General features: G+C 43.0%; 1 long non-coding RNA gene across 1 annotated transcript; it reads left to right on the top strand.

Moving 5' to 3' along the window:
* The first annotated feature begins 2,967 nt into the window (after nt 1-2,967).
* LOC123607618 lies at nt 2,968-4,878 on the top strand. The gene is made up of 3 exons (XR_006716809.1): nt 2,968-3,073; nt 3,505-3,672; nt 4,835-4,878. It is a non-coding gene; the product is annotated as an uncharacterized LOC123607618 (long non-coding RNA).
* The last annotated feature ends 1,274 nt before the right edge of the window (nt 4,879-6,152 follow it).

Genomic DNA, 6,152 nt, shown 5'->3' with positions numbered 1-6,152 from the left:
AATCAATAACCAAAGAAACAGTTGAAACAAATCTCTGAGCCCAAGAAAGATTTAAGGATCAGGTGCCGGCAAGATTTAATGGGAAAAACAGACAACCCCATCAGTCTTTAAAAAGAGTTCAGGATGTGTAGGTGAAGGAAAATACAAAGCCACCTGCAAAATAAGCACATATTTGTTTCCTATTCTACAACACTACCATTATAACAAAATGGCACATGTTTGACACAGTGTTGAACAGAACCCATCTTAACTGTAACTTTTCTAGACTAGATTTCACTCATGAATAAAGACAAAAGAATGGCATTTTCAGATATCCAGGGAGTAGAACATCAAAGTATATGCTTCCTGGAAAACACTGCCTGAAAATGAGCAAGATTAACCAGAACACAGAACTCACCACAGTGGGTCATGAAAGGAAATCATGGGAAGCATCAGAGCCATACTTATAATTATAATACCAATGTTTGCTGTAAATTTTGGTTGAAAATCTAATGCAAGGAAGAAAATAATTCTTGAAAAGCAAGTTAAATCATGTGTTAAAAAAAAAACTAACATTGAGCTGGCCCTAGTGGAACAATAATACCAAGAAATGTAATGGAAATAAAGATGGGGAAAATGAAGAGAAATAAAGCTTGTTTAAAATAGTCCCATCTTAGAGGCACCTGGGTGGCTCAGTCAGTTAAGTGTCCAACTTCAGCTCAGGTCATTATCTCACAGCTTGTGAGTTTGAGCCCCATGTTGGGCTCTGTGTTGACAACTCGGAGCCTGGAGCCCACTTTGGATTCTGTGTCTCCCTCTCTGTCTGCCCCTCCCCTGCTCATGCTCTGTCTCTCTCTCTGTTTCTCAAAAATGAACAAAAAATTTTAAAAAAATTAAAAATAAATAAATAAGTAAATAAATAAATTAGCCATCTTACCTATATGTTGAGCAGAGAAAGGAATTTAATATAAACTGAGTGACTGTCAACACTGAGCATGAAAGGAAAAGAGTGTTCAATATTAGGATTGAAAAGAATACATAACTTCCAGAATATTAAATAAATATATGAAAAAGGAGACATCCATTTGCAAGAGCAAGGCAGTGGGGAAAGAAGTTATAAAATAAAACTGAAATAATAATAGACAATTTACAGATTACAATAAATGTAAATGGGTTATATTCTCCTCTTAAAAGTGATTCTACATTGAGGCAAAAATAAAACCAATTTTCATTTATGAAGCACATGATAAAAAGAAAATATGCAACCAACAAAGATGTGGTAGACTGCATTAATGATCCCGGTTCATCAGCACCATTTCTACCCATGCAAAGTTGCATTCCCCCAACTATGGGTCACGAAATTCCCCAATACTGGGCTCATTGAGACACTAGTCAACATGATGTAAGAAGCATATTGGAAATTTCTCATCCCGTCCTGTGCTCTGCAGTCACCAGGAGAAGATACTGGTCCATTGGTTCCAGAGATAGGATGTAAGAGGTGTGCAGTGGGGCCACCCCAGGCTGATCCCAGCCCTGCTCACCCAGCCCAGGACTGACCCCTGAACCACGAGTGACTCCAGCCAAGGTCAGCTTGGAAGGCTTGGAAGAGTGGAAGCCCCAGATTCAGGAAAACAAATTGTTACTGTTGCATGCCATTGACCGTGCCTTATCATCCAGAGAAAGTTCACTAATATATTAGCTCACGCTTTTCCAACCTTGGCGCCATTGGGGTTTGGGGTGGGATAATTTTTACTTGACGCTGTCAGCAAACAGACTTCAGGTGACATTATGGAACACTCCCCAACAACAGCAGAGCAGAAACCCTTCCCAAGCACTTGAGGAAGCATGAGGAAGAGGTTTGTGTTGACAGAAGGGCTCTGTATGTTGACATGCTGATGGTGGTTTGGTCACACAAATCCACATATGGCTGAAGTGGTATAGGCCACCCCCAAAGGGAGAGGTACACACAAAACTGGTGACATAACAGTCAACTCCACTTTTTTTATACTGTACTTAGTTACATAATGTGTCATCAGCAGGGGGACAGGGGACACGGGGCTCATCTCTACAACTTCCCCTGAAGGGAATCTATAATTATTTATAAATAAAAAGTAGCAAATACACACAGTATGCTTACAGCTCATATCCTCCTATACAACCTAAACAAAAGTACGAACCAGAAGACCGACCAAGGCAAATGTGACCTGGAGTTGTATTTCATGCTGAGTTTAACACTGGCCTTTGAACTGAGTTAGCACCTGTGGCTCTGTCCCTTCTCTGTTTAAGTAACTAATTCCGATTAAATTAATGCTGTCTGGTGACAGAGCAGTCTTGAACAGAAGCATAAATCTGGTCTTGGAAATTTCAAGGCAGTGCTAAGTAATGATATATTCATCCACAAGATCCGGCATACGCTTGCATTTTTATTTAGCCTTCATGTATTATCAAAATGAGGAAATAAAATGAAACGTTAATTTTCAGAAATCTCACAAAATTCTGAGAATAACTGCTTCCGATTAAAGAAATATGGCACGTCACATCTAGCTCAACTGTATAATGTGTACGTTATATTTTCTGTTTCAGCCTTGGCATCCTCCGTGGATGTCCTGACCTTGGAAAGGGTGATAGATTGATGCATAAAAAGAGACAAGATGAGAGTAATGTGAGAAAAGACTCACGAGTGATATGGTGTTTTTAAAAGCAAAATACATGGCTGCACGTATTTGCTCTAAATCCTAATTTTGTTTTCTTGCATGTGTGAGCATCTGTGGGTTGGAAGACAACTGTGTGTCAGCAGTGGTGTTACCTGTGTAGCGATATGACGCAGGTGTATACAACTTCTATAATTTCCATGGGTTTCTGATGTGGAATAAAGAACATGTATTACTTTGACCAAGTAATCATATTGTTCAAAACAGATTATATGACAAATGTTCTTTATGTTGTCATAGTTGCGTGCCCCGCCTTCCAGCACTGGATGTCCCCAGCCCCATGCTGCAGAATGGCAGTTTTCCTAGTTACCTTCATGTTAAAATAGACTTCACACTATCCAGGTGATGAAAATAATCTCCAGGGACTAAGTCATTCTTTGAAGGTATGATTTGAATGTGATTCTATTCAGTGTGGTGCCCCCAGAATCTAGAACCTTGTCTGGGTTGTTGTTTTTTGTCAAGGAACCAGCTTGAATTTATTTATAAGTTCCAATATATCTGTTTTTAATGTATCTTTGTTGTTTGGGGGAAATCATGTATGCCTATCATAAATTAGAAACAAACACTTAAAAGTGTAAGTAACAGGTCAAAGTTAAATAGAATCGAACCACAAAGTTCAGTAACTGCCGCCATTTTGGTAAACCTACTTCCAAACACACATCCCTATCCACACCTGCACAAGCAGATTATAAGGTACAAAACTTCACATCACCGAGCCACATGCTGTTTCATTACTTGATTTTTAAATTCCGAATTATGTTGTAAACCCTTTCTAGGAAAACAAATATAAGTAAATGTCATCTCTTTAAAATAGATGAACTGAATCTGTGTACCATGGAACATAAAATTGTGGGGGAATGTGTAACCTACTGGCCTTAGATGTGAAACCATAAAATTATGAGCTACTGAAACCAGGAAAACATACCTAAAAAAAAGAAAGAAAACATCCTTGGACTTGAAGAAAGATGTATAAACACAAAAGGTGAGTCAGAGTTTCCTGTCACTGGCAGTTTTCCAAATGCATCCCACACTTTCTGCAGAGTCCTCGAAGGACAGCAGGATGCAGTCACTGTCCCTGTAGGGAGCCTAGAGTGCTGCAGGACACATATCTGTGGGACAGCTCTTGTGATTAGCACATGTGTAGGAAACATGTACGATTTACTGGAAAGAAACCCCAGAGCCGGGCCTTCTGAGACCTGAGGAGAAGCACATCTGCTCAGGGAGGAAACAATCCAAGGAGGTGTTCAAGATGTTCAAAGGCCGCTGCCTTTCCCTGTTAAAAACACCAACAACATAACAATGCAGGGAAATGATTCGACCTGACGTTTCACTGTATGCACACAGCAGGTACTCTACACCACTTTGCTCCCAAATGTTTCTCCTTAAATGAACCTGATAAATGACAGTATCAGGGAAGACATTCCAAGGCTTACCAAGTCACCATCAACTCAGCTTTGGAAACAGGGCTTTCTGTACCTCCCGTCCTCCAGCCCAGGAATTTAACACACAGGTGCTTTTAAAATAATTACCTTGTTTTGCATTCTGTATGTTAATATTACATTCCCAGAGTAGAGAGCACACACAGCATCCACTGACTTGGCCGAGTAGGCTGTGCCCTTAATAGTCTGGTTGCACATTGTCTTGGCTTAATGGGGAGCGTAACTGTGGGGCAAAGTGCAGGCAGAAATCTGTAGAGAACGAGTTTGGCTCCAGAAACCCTAGGAACACAAGGCCGGGTCCCAGCTGTGCAGGTGTGGACAAGTATTCAAATTTGACAGCCCTCCCCCCAGCCCTCTTTCTTCCACTAAAACTGAACAGAGCAAAACCGACTTAGAAATTAGAGGGATATCGTGCTAGAGAATCTTGCCCGTCACAAGAGCACTGCTGTCCAAGAACACCCCCCTCCCCTGTTTCTAATTAAGAGTCTCAGCACCCTGTAAACCCCAGGGGGTGCATGGCTTCAGATTTCTCAACACCTCCAACTAAGTACCAGCCTCACACACCCATGCATGCTTTGCCTTTGGAAAACATGCTGTAACAGTGTAGGCATCTGGTTGAATGTCACAAATTTATATGCACAAAATACTCCCTACCTTAAATCTACTGGTTCTTTTATATTTACAATTTTGTTTTATTATCAACAGGAGAAATGCGTGGTGACAAGGGCAATAATACAATTTGCAAAACTTGCTTGACCGTCCTTTGAGTAAGTGTCACCTAGTGGGTGCTGGAAAACACCACAGGAGTTACCATAGAAACTGATGAAGATTCCTGAAAATAGTTAGGGACTAAACCATTGGTCCACCTGGGGCTGGGACGCATGCGTTTCCATGGGAACGGGAGCTGTTTGCTGCTGGGTGATGTGAGGGAGATGGGAGGGCATGGCTTCCGGGAGTCATGTGTTTATACTGGAAACGTGGTTAAAAGTCCTAGTACAGCTTTGTCAGGCACAGATTCAGTGTGACCCTCTGTAGGGAAATTGGACATAAGTGATGAGGTTTGGGGGTGTCAGGGGTGGGGGGATCTGGAGCCAACACCCAAGAAAGAATTCTTGAAGATGTCTTTGGTGCATAAAGGTGGTTTATTAAAGCACGGGGGCAGGACCCATGGGCAGCAGGAGCTGCACTGGGGTCGTGACGGGTAATTCGTCACATACCCTCAGCTTGGGAGGGGGCGGGGATAGAGTAAGTCTCTTAGGAATTTTGGAAGCAAGGTTTCCAGGACCTTGAGGGGGTCGCTGTGGCCAGGGAAACGCCATTTATTACCGTTTAGTAAAACCTCAGTCCTGAGACCTCTCAGGTGTATATCGGGGGCCCTAAGCCTGGAGCATGATGCCGGCGTGTGTCCTGGGGCAGTTGAGATAAAGGAAGGAGACTTACAGGGTCCTCGACGTGGGGTGATGTGAAGCTGAGATTCCCTTCTGTTCCCCGCAAAGTGTCATCGTGGAGGCAGCTGAGCCCCTCGAGGGAGGTCACTGCGCCAGTTTCAAGGACTGGTCAGTGAGCCATAGGCAGTAAGGGGATTTGATGTTTCATTTGCCTCAGTTTCCCACGTCACCACGGCAAGCACTTGAACCCCCCTCCTGTTCTTGGGTGGCCAGGAGTGTCCGAGGAACATCACACAGATCCACCTGGGGGAGGGGTGCTGTCTGCCTGTGCTCTGCCCTCAGCCCACCCCACGCTCCCTTATCAATAAGTATATTCTATTTATATTAAATACACATAAACGTATGTGCATACATATATATATTCAGTGCCCCCAGGTGAAAACCACAGTAAACAGAGGTGGGTTGACACTCACTGGAACGGGGAGGACTCCTCCCCTGGAGAACCGTGGGCCATCTCAGTTAAAGGGCGCAGGCAACTGTATTTGGGGGGAGGGTCCAAGAAGGCGGGGTTTTGTTCTAGATTGGATGCTGTCAGACAGTGGGGGCAATTCTGTGGCTACATGAGGAAGGCACTC

This window comes from Leopardus geoffroyi, chromosome A2, assembly GCF_018350155.1.
Source record: "Leopardus geoffroyi isolate Oge1 chromosome A2, O.geoffroyi_Oge1_pat1.0, whole genome shotgun sequence".
NCBI classification, from domain to species: domain Eukaryota; kingdom Metazoa; phylum Chordata; class Mammalia; order Carnivora; family Felidae; genus Leopardus; species Leopardus geoffroyi.
This window is presented reverse-complemented; position numbering and strand designations above follow the sequence as displayed.